At 35.6% G+C, this 16047-nt stretch overlaps 2 pseudogenes; both read right to left on the bottom strand.

Annotated features, from left to right (window-relative positions):
• Nucleotides 1-9168: 9168 nt before the first annotated feature.
• On the bottom strand, nt 9169-9756 carry LOC132173009 (21 kDa protein-like; annotated as a pseudogene).
• A 1030-nt stretch (nt 9757-10786) lies between these two features.
• LOC132169158 (probable glutamyl endopeptidase, chloroplastic) lies at nt 10787-15369 on the bottom strand (annotated as a pseudogene).
• Nucleotides 15370-16047: the final 678 nt, after the last annotated feature.

Below are 16047 nucleotides of genomic sequence, written 5' to 3'. Positions count from 1 at the left end.
AAGTCGCCACTTGCAACATATTTATGTGTTCTGGAAACTAATTAGTTACGTACTCTTGTTACTTCAATTGTTATTCCTATTGAAATTGCCTGATTGTTGTATTTAATTACGTACTGAGTAGGTTATCCAAGAAAATAAATGGGAAACAAAGCAGTTGGAACTTCTGTTGACTGCCCGCTTTCTATTTGGTGAGTTGTGTATCTTTTATGCTGATTTATACTAAAATGGATGGTTATATTACATTTGGATTGAGGTTTAATCGTATCTTTGACTTTCACCGGATTGCTGGTACATATACTTGCAATTGGCACAACAATTTCTTTTATAGGTAACATGTCTCCTCCCAAAAGGGCCTCTTAACTCTTCTTGTAGCCTAGAACTCACTCTCCATGTCAACAGCTAAAAGACATTCTTTTTTTTTTTGGATGCTTCATAAATTATATAGATTCACAAAAGACTGATTCCTTAATTTTGGTTAATCGCCTTCTGAGAATTTGAGCTGCGGAAGATATAGGTTTCTCTGTTTTCTTTCTTTCATTTCTTAAATTGAAGTAATGATCTTTGGGCATCAAGGTGATGACACGCTCATAAGCCCTGCTTGATGTGATAATTTTGAGGTTTTGTTTTGGGGGGTTGATAGGTTACAAGCACAATCAATTGTCGTACAGAAAACCTGTGCGTGTATCCGTGTGCACGTGATCCTGCATGTGTTTGTATGTGCCTGGTTATGCTTGTTGCACCAAATGCTATAGAGGACCATGCAAGCTTTGGGAGGATGGGAGGGGGATGCAGGAGAGTGATATATAGCACTACTCTCTTCATTGTATTTGTGATTCCAGTTTTGCTTCTGGCCTGAATGCTTAATGGAAAAAAAGATGCAGTCGTGGCCGTCTAGCGGTCAGGATTTACCATGTCCACATGCTCCATCGTTGAGATTCCTGTGTAATAGACCAATAGACATTAATGGTGGTGACTGCCAAAGCAGGCAACTAACCAACCTCGATTTGTTGTGCCTCTTAAGGCATGTTCTAAATGCCGCCTTAAGAAAACAATTTAAGTATTTAAAGATCTCATCTAGAAAGTCAAATCTGATAAACTCCTTGATAACTTAATTCTCTCAATGATAAAGTTTTTTTCTAATGCATTTACCACATTACGAGTGGAAGAAATCAATGGCTTTTGGTTCAATAGAGTGGATAGAATTTTACCCTTTTTCACTTGGCTTCACTGTACTAACACATGATATGACTTGGCACAAAATTCTCGACTTGAGGAGCTGGGTGCGTGATAAATTTTCTTTGGGTGCTGGTAGAGTGTTTTTGGAAGAGTAGGAGGCCTGGGAATTTTTCTCAATAGAGGAGTTCCAGATTCTTTGGTATATAGAGTTGGATATTGTGATGCTTGATCTTTTTTTGTTTTTCCCCCTTGCATTAATACAAGAGTTATTAGCTCTTGGGGTTTAGCTGATCCACCTAGCTTTAATTTGGCTTGTGGTTGTGTTCCTGGTTGGGTTCTTGTTGTTTGATTTGCTGGTGCTGTTTAGTTGGCAGTGTTGTCGCTGTCTCCTTGCTGGTGTGCTAGCTAGGAGAGTGCGTTGTGTTCGATCGTTTACTTATCCTTTTGTTTCTTTTATAAGTTTTTACTAAAAGAACACGTGATATAAAGATACCCCAAAGAAGGATTGAGGTCCCTATAATTTCAAAGATTTAGGTTCTTCATTCAAAATGAACAGCCTAGATTGAGCCATTTAAGCCTCAGAAAACAATTAAAAAGAAAAAGGAAAAAAACCCCAAACCAAGTGGATGGCCAGTGGTAGAAGCTAATGGTTGATTAGATAAGCACGTAAGATGATTGGCTCCCTAAGAGAGTGGTCGACCATCCCTTTATCTAAAGTTGGTAGTCAGCCACTCAAGGGTGTGATTAGAGTAAGCCGTCCACTCTTTTTCTTTTTGAGGGTTGGCCAACTACCTCAATGGGGTAGTCTAACTATCTCCTTTATTTTGTTTGTACTTTTTTGTTTTTGTATTTTAAATTACATGGCTTAATTTAGGCCGTTCATTTTGAATAAAGTGTCGTAATTTTTGGAAATACTAGCTTAGAACCCACATTATGCGCGGAATTATTCATTATAATTTGATTTTAAAACTTAAAACACATCTTCATTGTATTTTTTATTATAGGTCAAAAAATTTGTGTAAAAAAATCTATTATGCCTATTTCAATATAAACAAAAAAAATACAAAAAGTTATTCAACAGTATATTATTGAACATAGTGACACAATTACACATAAGTTTGCATGAATATATAAATCACATAAAAATATACTATCATAAGAACCATATATAATTTTAGTTTTAATCCATATAAATTAAAACATAATAAAAAAATTCTCATATATGTAATTTAAAACTAACTGGAATGAGTTAAAACATAAGACCCTTAAATCATAAGACCCATAAAACATATTAAAATATTTATTCTCATAGGAGTAATTTTATTTCTTTCATTAAAGAAAGAGATAAAAAATCGTAGAAGGAATATCGGAACACAAAAAAACATAATGAACAACCAAGTCAATTAAATTTACAAAAGAACAATAAGAAATTTGAATGAAAAATAATATATAAATTAGAACAGAAAATAAGGAAAGAGTAACCCTAAACCTTATAACAATATATTGAGAATGGTAACAAAACTGAGAGTAACCCTAAACCCAATAGGTTTTTGTGTAATACTTATTATATTTCAATACAAATAAAACTCATAAAATTCTGGACATTTAAAAAATAATACAAAGCAAAATAATAAATCTTTTTTTTTTGGATACAAAAATAACAAAATCTTTCACTCAATATTTAATGCAATCAAATAAATCATTTAAATCTTCCCTTAATCTAAAAAATAAATTAAAACAACCTAAATTCGTTCTCATATGTGTAGTTTAAAATGAAAAGCATAAAAAAATTAAAAAAAAAAAGCAAGAAAACATGAATTTTGATTATCAAAGTATTAATATAAAATTAGCGTAACATTTTAATATTTTTGGTGTAATACCTATTATATTTTAATAAAAATAAAACTCATAATTCTAAACATTCAAAAAAGCAAATGAAAAAAAAAAAAAAAAAAAAAAAAGTTGAACAAAAAATTTCACAAAACAAAAAAGAAACATATTCATCTCTACGTAATCTCTAATTTAAAACGGTGTTTAATACAAAAAAAATTCTCAAGAAACAAACTAAAGATCATCAATTCCCAAATGCTAAAAATTTATACGTAAAGCACAAAGGTACATTCATCTCGAATATCTCATACCTTAAATCATAGTTCGGAGTCACATATATTTTCATGAAATTGATCAAATAAACTTTGTGCAACCGTCAACTTCTATAGGAAAGAGTTTTGAAACGTTGTTGCTAGAAGGAGAGACGTGAATTTAGAGTGAGAGAGATTGACGTGATTTAGGGTGAGAGAGATAAATATTGTGAGTTAATAAAACGAAAGGTCAAAAGGAATTAATTAAGGAAAAATTATGTTTTAATAAAGGGAGAGATACAATCTCTACCTAATCTCTAATTTTAAAACGGTGTTTGGTACAAAAAAAATTCTCAAGAAACAAATTAAAGATAATCAATTCATAATTACTAAAAATTTATACATAAAAGCACAAAAATACATTCATCTCGAATATACCTTAAGTTGTTACTGGAAGCTAAAAATTTCCCTCGGCTTTTATATATATATATGATAAGAAATATTAGATTAGATTATATTTCTATAAATTGCACGTTTTGAGAAAAATCGTAAATAACCGAACTACGGAAATATATGTGACTAAAAAGTTTCTGATTAGAATTAAGAAAGCTTGTTATATGAAAGAACTGAAGATAGATCATAAGGAATACCTGAAGCTGAAGAAGCTACTGTGATACCATATTTAACAGTCTTAGAATCAAGCATATTTAACAAAGTATTCATCTAATTAATTAACACAATATTCTGCTCATGTAATCTGGTTCTTTCTTGAGACAACACAGTTATGAGGAAACAGTATTCAAAAGCTTTAGAGATATCAATGAGCTAATAAAAGACAAGACATGTTGGAACTGAAAGGAAGACATGCATATATGGAGACTGAACTAAAAGAGATGCATGACTGATACTCTCAACTAAGCCATCAATTTGCCGAGGTTGAAGGAGAGCGACAAAAACTCATGATGACTCTTAAGAATGTTCGGAAACACAAATTTAATATATAAAACCCATCTTTGAACACAATAAAATTTCATATATATATATACACAAATTTAATATATAAAACCCATATCTGAACACAGTCAAAGAAAACGTATAGATACAAAAGGTTGACATAACGTAAAGATACAAAAGAAACTAACATGATATAGAGATCAAGATCGAGAGACAGTGGAGAGTGGAGAAACCCAGGTTGAGTTATATAGAAATTGAAGTCGGCGGAGAGAATCCTAGAGAAGCAGTGATTGATTAGAAATTGAGAAATTGAGGTCAGTGGAGAAAATCCCAGAGAGGGTGGGAAATATAAATGAAGCGGTAAATTTTAACAAACTGTTATAGAAAACCCTAAAAACAGGGAGATAGAAAAAGAGAGAAAAAGAGAGATCAAAAACATTATCAATCCAAAGGCTTTCCAAAAGAGAAAATCCTAGAGAGGGTCAGCAGTGGCGGATCCAGGAGTTCATTCTACCGTGGGCGTCAATAAAATAATAAAATATAATGATAAAATATTTTTTTCTCTTTATATATTATATTTTTATTATAATATGGTAAATACAATCAAAAAAAGAAATTATACCACAATATATATATATATATATATATATATATCACAAAAAGCATATTTATATGCTAAATTGATATATTAGTTACCATGTAGGCACTAGTACCAAAGTAAAGGAAAATACAAAATACAAAGTGCCTAAAATTGCATTCTATGCGGTCTTAGAGAAACAAAATCATCAAGTATCAAATCTGAATCAAAGCTTTCAGCAATTTCCCTTTTAATGTAGATAAGTAAATTATCTTCAAGAAACTCATCTTCTATTTTGTTACGAAGTATTGTTTTAATAATTGTTTACGTCTCATACTCTAGTGATATTATAATAAAATTATTAGCATATTCCGATAACTTTTAGCCTAAAATGAATTAATAAAAATAACAAATCTGAGATTGGCAATAATCTTCTGAAACTCGTTGATGCTTGACAAAATCCCAAAGTATATAAAACACACCAAAAAAATAATAATAATAAAATAACAATATTGTTTTAGAATAAGATAAACAAAATGATGAAAGTGAGAGATATATCTCAATTAAAAAGCTTAAATATAACCAAGACAAATTAAGGGCGCTGTCATAACCAAGACAAGTTAAGGCGTTAATGGCTTTAATTATAAGCTTTACTCTCAACTTACTCGGTTGGGTACTTGGATTATGACAAGAAAATGCCAAATATTGATAAATAAACATTAAATTTCTTGACTTTTTTTTTTTTTTTTTTTTAATGTGAAACCAAGAAACCGAAACAGCTGGAGGAGTTTTTTTCTTTTTTCTTTTTTTTTAACAAAATTTTGTTACCTGGGGCGGTAAACAATTCATGCCAGAAAAATACGTAAAAAAAAAAAAAATTAATTTTTTTTACCAAGGGCGACCGCCCCCAGGTCGCCCCCACTTCTCTCCGTGATGTAGGACGATATTTACCTTTATTTTCGGTAAAAACGAAAATAAAGAAAATATCAAAAATAATATCGGAGCAGCGCCGCTTGATCAGAATTTTATCCATTCTCAGACAATTGAAGTACAAAAGAAAAGATTGTCACGATTCCCGCTGATTGTCAATTTTATATTAGGATTTTATTTTATTTTATTATGACTTTATTTTCTTTCCTTTAGGGTTAGGTTTACTATTGTTACTAGGATTAGATTTACTTTCTCTACTAGAAGTAGGTTTATTTTATTTACAAGTATTTCTCTTATATAAATAGGCTAGTTTATTATGTAAAACTCAACTCATTGAATTATTATCAAATCAGAGAATTCTCTTACAAATACTCTGCAGTGTTTTATCCTTCTTTTAGCCTGCGGGCTTGGTTTTATCTTTTTTGGTAGAAGACGAAGACGCTTCTTCTTGCAGAATCAAAGACGCTGCTAATTGATTAGTTACCTTAGTCTTCCGCTACGTCAGTTGGTATCAGAGCAGGCTTTATCCTGATCATGACCAATCAGTGCAACAGTGACAAACTTCTATAACGACGCCGTTCGTGAGAGAGATGTTGTTTCCAAATCCGACCACCAACGATACATCAAGCAATCAGAGGCTCCTTGGAGAACCGAATTCCAAGAGTTCAAGCAGACTATGCACGCTATGCAACAGGAGATGCGCCAGATGTGGGAGACGTTGGAACGCATGCATATGGGTTCCCTTTGGAATTATAGGGACAGTGATGCCAAAGATGACTATGGGATCCAAGTGAAACCTGTTCAGTTTCCTTATGTTGACAAGTTCATTGACGATGACGCAAGTCTGATTCGACCTGTCCGTAACCATATTCATAAATCTCCAAATAGTCACTCCGCCTATGAAGAGAATATTAATTATAGTAAAAGAGATGTGGAAGATGTTAATTTGGTTAAAAAAGTGGAATTACCGTCAGAGAAAAACTATGTGCAACCACAATCTGTGACATCCTACATCTCCTGGGTATGGAGATGAGGATGTGCTTAAATGTATACTACACCCTTAATGACAACAACGCATTTTAAAGCCGTGATGATCATGATCCCATCAGAACTCCGCAGTTAAGCGTGCTTCTGCTGGAGTAGTATCAGGATGGGTGACCTCCTAGGAAGTCTGGTTCAAGGGGAGCCAGAAGCGGACAATATTTTGTGTCATTGGGGTGTGATGTTACAATTGGTATCAGAGTCATTGCCCAGCTTAAGATGGGGGGAGCGTGCACAAGCCCATGAAGGTCGCTAGCGGGCGCTCGCTGGGGCGGACGGCCAGAATGGGCTAATCCCATGAAGGTCGCCAGCGAGGACGCTAGGTCCTAAGAGGGGGTGATTGTGACGTCTCACATCGCCTGGGTATGGAGATGGAGATGTGCTTAAATGTATACTACACCCTTAATGACAACAATGTGTTTTAAAGCCATGATGGTCATGATCCCATCAAAACTCCTTAGTTAAGCGTGCTTCTGCTGGAGTAGTACCAGGATGGGTGACCTCCTGGGAAGTCTGGTTAGAGGGGAGCCAAAAGCGGACAATATTGTGTGTCATTGGGGTGGGATGTTACACAATCATTGGTTCCAACGACTACATCAGTGGAAGAACAACCACTATCTCCTCCGTCACAAGTGCAACTCATCACGATTACCACAAAAATTGGCGATTCCTTTGAAGAAAACTGTGAAGTTGAAGATGACATCCAAGAAGAAATCATTGGAGAAATTTTTGTGGAAGTAGACGAAAAGGAAAAATCGTGTCTTGATGCTATCTATGTAGATTTCTCCAAGTACTTTTCTTCAGAAGAGCCGTATGTGCCATGTTCCGAAGAAAACTCGAGGATGAGTTTTTTCAAGTGGGGGTATCTGATGTAGGACGATATTTACCTTTATTTTCGGTAAAAACGAAAATAAAGAAAATATCAAAAATAATATCGGAGCAGCGCCGCTTGATCAAAATTTTATCCATTCTCAGACAATGGAAGTACAAAAAGAAAGATTGTCACGATTCCCGCTGATTGTCAATTTTATATTAGGATTTTATTTTATTTTATTAGGATTTTATTTTCTTTCCTTATAGGGTTAGGTTTACTATTGTTATTAGGATTAGATTTACTTTCTCTACTAGAAGTAGGTTTACTTTCTTTACAAGTATTTCTTTTCTATAAATAGACTAGCTTATTATGTAAAACTCAACCCATTGAATTATTATCAAATCAGAAAATTCTCTTTCAAATACTCTGCGGAGTTTTATCCTTCTTTTAGCCTGTGGGCTTGTTTTTATCTTTTTTGGTAGAAGACGAAAACGCTTCTCCTTGCAGAATCAAAGACGCTGCTCTTTGATTAGTTACCTTAGTCTTCAGCTACGTCACTCCGCCACTGAGAGGGTGGGAAATATAAACGAAGCGGTAAATTTTAACAAACCGTTATAGAAAACCCTAAAAACAGAGAGATAGAAAAAGAGAGAAAAAAAGGAAAACGTTGGAAGAAGAAGAAAGAGAGAGAGCATGCCTTGAGGAAGAAGAGGGAAACAGAGAAGAAAGAAACGTTGGAAGAAGAGGAAAACAGAGAGCATGCCTTAGAGAAAACGTTGTTTCCGTTGTTAGAGAGAAGGAAGAGACGACGTCAAACTGAACCGGTTCAATTTTTTTAACTGGTTCAGTTTTTAAAATAATGTATGCTTGATCATACATTATTTTAGTACCAGTTCATACATACTAAACAAAAAAATAAAAATTTGAACCTGCAAATCTTTTAATAAATTAATGATACAAAATAAAATTTAAGATTTTTATTTTTTTTAATTGTTGTCTTTAAAAACAACAATTAAAAAATATGAACATGTGTCGCAATTCTAAGCACTCTTAAATATTAAAAAATATCGACATTTGTCACAATTCTAAGCACTCTCTACGTCAAAACTCGACTTATATATATATATATATATATATATATATATATATATAAGACAATAGACAATAATTCAGGTACGCATTCTTCGACACTGTGTGTGAAGAGTTTCATTTACTTGTACTTGTTCCATGATGCATCAATCATGCTTCAAATTTGGACCAGGAAACACCAGTGCATGAATTCGGCTATTATACATTTGCTGAATTTGCAACTTGTGCACATACATAAAGAAAGGTCCCTAAAACATGCAACTTTCCAACACCAATAATCTTAAAAACTTAGCTCCTTCCTATAAAGACCCACAAATCTTTTGTGCAGCGGCACGGATCATAACATAACTAACGCTATATATGCCAAACACCTGATTTTTGTTTCCTGCCTTTGATTTTCTCTTTTCAAAATAAAAATATTAACAAACAATATACAAACACAAAATACTCTAAAACAAAAAACAAAAACAAAAACAACTAAAAAAAACAAAAACAAATATAACATATTAACCATGAAGAGATGCAAATTGATTAACCAAAGCCAAGGCATTGCTAGTCAATTGTGCAACTTTCACAATCCTGCCCCTAACAATGGTCTTCACCTTCCCATTCATGGCATTCCCTGCAAACCCTTCGCTGCACGTATCCTCATTCGTCAAAACAGCACTAACCCAAGTTTGCATATCACTCATAAACATCTGAAAATTAGACCCCTTAAGCTTGCCCATCTGACCTATAGACCTCTGAAGCTGGTCCACCGCATCGCCAAACACCTCCAATCAGTCCTTCATGGCACCAAGCACTCTAAGGCTCATTCCCCGTCTCTTTGACAGCTCCATCATCACCGAACAGGTCGAGCGAACCGACGAAAGAGTCACATTGAGGGCCGTGCTGGCCAGAATCTGAGGGCTTGTTTGGATCAGGTTTGCATGGATAGAGAGAGAGCTGAAGCAAAGTCCTGGATAGGTTGTTGATCTGCAAGACATTCTGATGAAGTCGGTGCTTAACGAGCTCGCCATAACCACTAAGCTTGAGCTAGTGGCAAGCAGTATGAGAAGAGATGTCACAAAAAGTTTGAAAGAAGAGCCTTCCATTTCTCTCAAGTATATACTATGGAGGGGGATGTTGGGGACGTGGGGGTGATGAAAGTAGGAGGGAAGTTTTCGAACTATATATATACCTAAAAGAACCGACTTTTTTTTTTTAACTGACTTGACCATTGTGTGGGGGAGTCCAAGAAAATTAAAGGCACGTGTTTATGCTAAATATCTCAGTTGGACCATTGGGTTCTCAATTTGCTCAACTCTTGGTTTTGGGGTCGGCTCAATAATTTTTTATATTTAATATTAAAAAAATTAAATTACTGTTAAATTATTGACTCTTTCTATCAGCTTAAATTTTTGGAATAAGTGGTGATTTAACATAATATCAAAGTTAAAAGTCCTGGGATCGAACCTCATCTCCTTTAATTCATCTCATATTTAAATTAAATATTCTTAATTTTCTCTATTTTGACTTTTAACACTTAATTTTCTTTTCTGGTTATTTAAACTGACTTGCGTTCTGTGTTTGGATTTTCTTAAGAAGAAAAAAGAGTAGGAAAGTAAATGTTTTCTTGAGACTGATAATTGGACAAGAAAAGATTTGGAATTTAAAGTGAACATTAATATATTATGGTTGCACAAGTGAAATGCTAGACTGCTCACCGTTATTATGAATACATCATACGTACGTACAAATGAGCCAGGGAAGAGGACTTGCAGCAGGCGGGCATTCTTTGTAGCCATAAGTAATCGGAAAGTCTATTTAAACTGGCATCTGTTTGTTTTAAAACATGCAATACTGGTATATATTTTTAATAAGATTGATAAAACATGTGAAATTTATTCTTAGAGAAAATAATTTTCACATGCATTTTTAAAATTTATGTGAGAATTACAAGCTTCAAATATACGCAGTGCTACAAGTATTGGATCAAATGATATTTCAGGTCTCAATAATATTGAATTACACTTCGATATCAAATTTACATACAGAAAAACCATCAAATTTACGTAATGATGCCTCAACGAGGATCAAATGACATGTCAAGTCTCAGTTTTGAATTACACTTGGAAGCAATGTTCAAGAACATAAATTTGATGTCAATTTGACGCGTTTGTTGCTTTCGGAACTTGTTGGCTGTTTGCTTACATCATGTTTAGATGCGTCAATATCTGCTTTTAGATCAGTAGTATTTGACACAATATTTCTGCAGCCATCTATCAGTTTCCCATAGGACATGCATGATACTCTCCCATGCAGCATAGACATGGCTCTCAAATGGAAGAATCACTAGGCGACAAATAGCACCATGACGTTTCAGAGCATTGAAAAAACGATATGACTGCAGGGCATGCAAACACAAAATTAAGTGGCGGGTAACCACATAGGTAAAGAACAAAGGAGCTAGTGGAAAGACTAATTTGGAATATTGAAACTAAAGAGTGGGCAAGTTAAACTTTATCAAAGGATGAGTGGAAACACTGGAAAAATGGGAAAAATGGTTTATCTTTTACCTGCTTTGATAAACTATGAGGATTATCGTCATCTTCTCCGTGGATAAGCAATATTGGCTTCTTAATTCTATTAGCTGGCATCAAAGGACTCATCTCCACATGAGTGGTTGGGGCCTTCCAAGAAGTTCTGTTTTTATTCTACACCAATATAACGAAGTCATTAGTCCATCAAAAGTTAATAGGGAAAATGTCTTTCTTTCTTCTTTTTTTTCTTCTAATTGATCAAGGAAAAGGGTTACAAAGGGAAGGGAAAAAGAAGAAGAAGAGGTTCAACTCCACAACTGCAAATATATAGTTAGCTGAGTAAAGAAATTCATCCGTCAGTGTCTTACCTCAAAACCAAAAGGGACAAATGTTTTGTAGTAACCACCAGACCAAGCAACTCCACAACTGAAAAGATTCGGGGCATGTGCTAGGAAGTTTGCAGTCATGAAAGCACCAAGGGAATGTCCCCCAACAGCAATTTTGTTTGGATGAGCCACCTTAACAAACAAGGGCAGCATCAGAATACTTCGGGTCAGAAATACAAACCCAGAACTACATAAACAAACAAAATTCTTATAGAAAGGAATGAAAGAGCTTACTCCACGTCGGATAACTTCCTCAACTGCAGCCTCTGCACTCCAGACCAACTGCTCTACATAACTGTTCAAGGAATTTCAAATATAGATCCTGAAGCTATATGTGGCATAGTTTCTTTTGTGAAAATTTCAAATAGCTGGAACTGAAAACCAAATACAACCAAGCTTCATATGAAAGCTCAAGACGTTGAAACTTCGTTGTTAAGTGAAGAAAGGACTGAAGAAAAGAAAGCCCCATGTTACATAGCTAGTACAATTTGAGGATAATGAAGAAACATTGATGATTTGAAGATATATTTATCGCTTGTAATTCTTAGTTCTTTGTGTCAAACCACTATAAAAGCAGTTTCATTTTTCACATATTTCTTGCCCATTTCTAGGATATCTCAAATTTCATTAGCTACTTGTTTTGATCCCTCAAGTTTTAATTCATATTTTGAAGTATTTCCCCCACTGCAGCATGGCCTTTTCACACTCATTTCACAACTTCTGTTTCACAAACTTGCCATCCTTGTTGGGGTATGTGCTTCGTACATTTTCTCTTATTTGGTTAACAATGGGATGATTTTCATATGTCATCAATCATAGGAAACTTTCTAACGAGTCCTTAGTGACATTTACTTTATCATATGATTAGGATGGGATTCCCATATCCTTGAAACTATTTGTATATTCCTAAAACATTGTCTCAAGTTACCTGTCATTTGCCTCCTCAATGCCTAAACCAAAAATAGGAATTGTTGGTCCGGATAGAATAGCAAACCTGCAATTAAAGGAGCTGTCAAAAGTTGGTCCATCATGTTCCCAACAAGCCAAACTGTGAATAGATGCAAATTGGAAGGAGAATAATGAAAGACAGACACCAAAACTAAGAGAGTATAAGCAGACAAGGAGAAGAGGTAAACCATGCCTTCTAGCAAGCCAAAGAAGGGGTGATGTAGGTCCTATGCCAGCAAATTTATTAGGAGAACCTTTCCTCTTAAATTCGTCAGGGTCACACCAAACTAAACATGGAAGAGGACCATTTTTTGACGGATCATAACCCGGCGGCAGGTACAATGTTGCAGCCAGGTGCACCCCATCCTTTCTCTGGTACCTGATCATCTCTTTCCGCAGTGATGCCAGCTCTGGGTACGGATGAGGGAAATACGTAATTTGACATGCTTGCTTCTCTGGCCAGCTCAGGATGTGATATTGAGGGTTCTCAGTTTTCGACTCTTTGGAAGTCAGTATTTTCAACTGATCGAGTCGCAAATCCCCTTCTTTCTGATCAGAAATAAAAGCAACAACAGTCTCGTAATATTTCTCTTTGTCGCTCTGCCATATTCGTTCTTTGCAGCCTGTATTTCTGAAAGAATTTGGATTAGAACCACATGGCGGCAACGAGCATTTAGGAAGCAACACACCACCAGGAATTATTTTTGAATATACTTACATGTCAATCAAATCAAGGAATGGAATTTTCCCTTCTGGTGTAGCACCACTTCCTTTCAGTAAAACATAAGTGTTTTCATCATTTTCCTTATTTACCTTTGCAATCACATGAGTTGCAGTTGCAGCAGGAGTACTCCACAGGATTGGAGAGCCAGGATCAGAGTACACATCTTCTGATGACCTATCAAAAAGGATGCGTGGACTAGCATCTTTAGATCCAGGAGAAATCACCCAGGTTCTTCTTTGCCGTGTCTTGTCCCAAGATTCATAAACTAGAGCCAGTGACTCATCACACCACCAAATACCTCTGTGGAGACAGAAAAGCTCACATTCATTAAAACAAGATTCGGCTTTAGAGGATAAAACATCAATCGCAAAGCTCATAGTCATACCCATAACGGAGATTCAGTTGGTGTAAGATCGCTGGCTGTTCTCCTTCTAGTGGCTCAGCAGGCTGTGTATAAACTATATCACGTGGAGAAACTTGTACATTCGCATCACCTCCATCTTGTGTCTCTACCCTAAAAACCTCAACAGCAAGAGCAAACCAAGCATTTAAAAACTGTTAATTGTCAAACAAGTATCTGAATGTTTACAATGAGATGGAACCAACCAACCTCAATATTGAATCATCCTGCATTATCTTATGCAATTCTAAACAAACACTCCAAAAAAATTACAGCTAATGTCTTCCACAGACAAGCAAGAGTAGAATCTCTGATACGTACCAGTAAAGTGTTGATGGCTTATCTTGTCTCCATTTGATAGAACGCATCCCTTTCCGAACACTATTGAATCCAATGGGAATGTCCTCAGCAAGGGGCAAATCACAAAGTTCCCTAATAAATTTCCCATCAGCAGTCCACAAATCTACCTTCTTAGGAAATCTTCTGCATGGTACAATGAAAGAGTACGGTCTGTGAATTGAACTAATCATGAGGTATTTCCCATCTGGAGAGGGGTCCAATGATGTATACACAGCTGGTGGGCCGATTTCCTTCACTGCCCCATCTAAAGACGCCAATACAAGTTGCGTAGTTGCATAGTAATCGAACAAATCTTCATCGTGTTCATCTTTTAGCAAATCCGGGAAGGTTCCAACTTGAATAACGTTTTTTTGCTCATGGGACTGTATCTTGGGGCGACTAGGAACGAAAGGTTTATTTGGTAGGCCTCCACGAGACAATGGGATGGTGGAAACTAAAAGAGTAGAATTATCAACCCAAACATAACTGTTATGAACCGCTTTCAGACATATTTCTGGCGACTGAAACAAAGGTCTTGCCTGACCTGTTTCTACATCAGCAACCCATATTGTAATCTTACCGCTCAGATTTTGTTCATCATCAACCCAGACACAGAATGCTAAATGCCTACCATCTTGCGACCATGAAACGACATTGATCTTAGCGCCGTCAGGGTACCCATGTAACTCTTTCTCGGACCCAAGTGCAAGTGTACCATCAGGCCTCAACTCATGAATCTCAATACCAAAAGCAATACCCAAATAAAATGACATCCGACTTGTACTATTCCACTTTCCATCAATACGAATCCCGGTCAACTTTTTATTTGGTAACGCTAGCACTGCCAGTGGAGGCAGAGCTCTCAGCTTGATAAACAGTATTTTATCCCTGTTTGGCGAGAGTAAAACTGCAGGAAGCGGAGGAGCATCCACAATATCCTTAATCTCTGTCGGAGGTAGACGATACCCATTTCCCAGCATCAAATCGTCTACGCAAAATACATGCATGACACCCACTTGAGATATATAATGATAGTCATAAACACATAAACACAAATTCAAGAATGCAACAAATTCAAAGCAACACATGCATAACAAGACTAGCTCAAGAATGTAACAAATCCAGGTTGGCCAATACAGCACTACAGGTCCAAATCAAAATCATTAAGCATTTCAAGCCCGAAGACTGACGTGTTTGCTTAAAAATCACCTTCATCAATTGCCCAAACCGTTGGCTCCCCCCTCCCCGTGCTTTCAAAAACAACTTAAAATAAAAGCGATTAATCCCCGTGTTTTCTATTATGAGTTACCTTCATCTTCAGTTGGAGAAGCAGCAGTAGCAGAAGAAGCGGTTCTATTGGAGCCTCCGCCGCTTTCTTCGCCGGCCATGGCGGTGGTGGTCTTGACGGACGTGACGCCTTTTCGAAGGGGACAGAGTCTGAGGATTACGGGAGGTGGCGAGCGAGCTGAGACTGAAGGAGAGGGCAAAATGCAAGAATCAAGAATCAGAAAGAAGATGAAATGTGGAAAATGAATGATTTCATTAATCTACGCATGTTCAATGTATATATACAAGAATGAATACAGAGGAAACAGAAACTAACATGCACTCTTCTTATCCACGTGTCAGTTTAGTCTAACTAAATAAACTAACTAAGCAACCAATCCAACTGTCTAAGTCTAACTAATCAGTTTAACTTTAACAATTATTTACAACTGAATCTCCCCTTCCAAGTGAATGGAGGAATGGAAGAAAGAGAGAGAGAGAGAGAGAGAGAGAGAGAGAGAGGCTTCGTAAGAATTGATGAGTCTTGAAGTGGGTCCCGTGCTTTTTTTCTATGTGATATCACTTCGTTTTTCACATACCATAGGCACTTTCAGAAGGAATATATATATATATATATATATATATATATATATATATATATTATACTCATATACCGGTTGTTTGAACTGATCATATGGGTATAATATATATTAATATTAATTTGCCATTTACTTCTCTGTTGGAAATATTGTTTGGTTATTATAATATTGGTTTGTCAAGGAGCTAAGCCTCTGAAAATA

Source organism: Corylus avellana, chromosome ca2 (assembly GCF_901000735.1).
Source record: "Corylus avellana chromosome ca2, CavTom2PMs-1.0".
NCBI classification, from domain to species: Eukaryota; Viridiplantae; Streptophyta; class Magnoliopsida; order Fagales; family Betulaceae; genus Corylus; species Corylus avellana.
The sequence above is the reverse complement of the archived record's forward strand: the minus strand, read 5'-3'. Positions and strand labels throughout refer to the sequence as shown.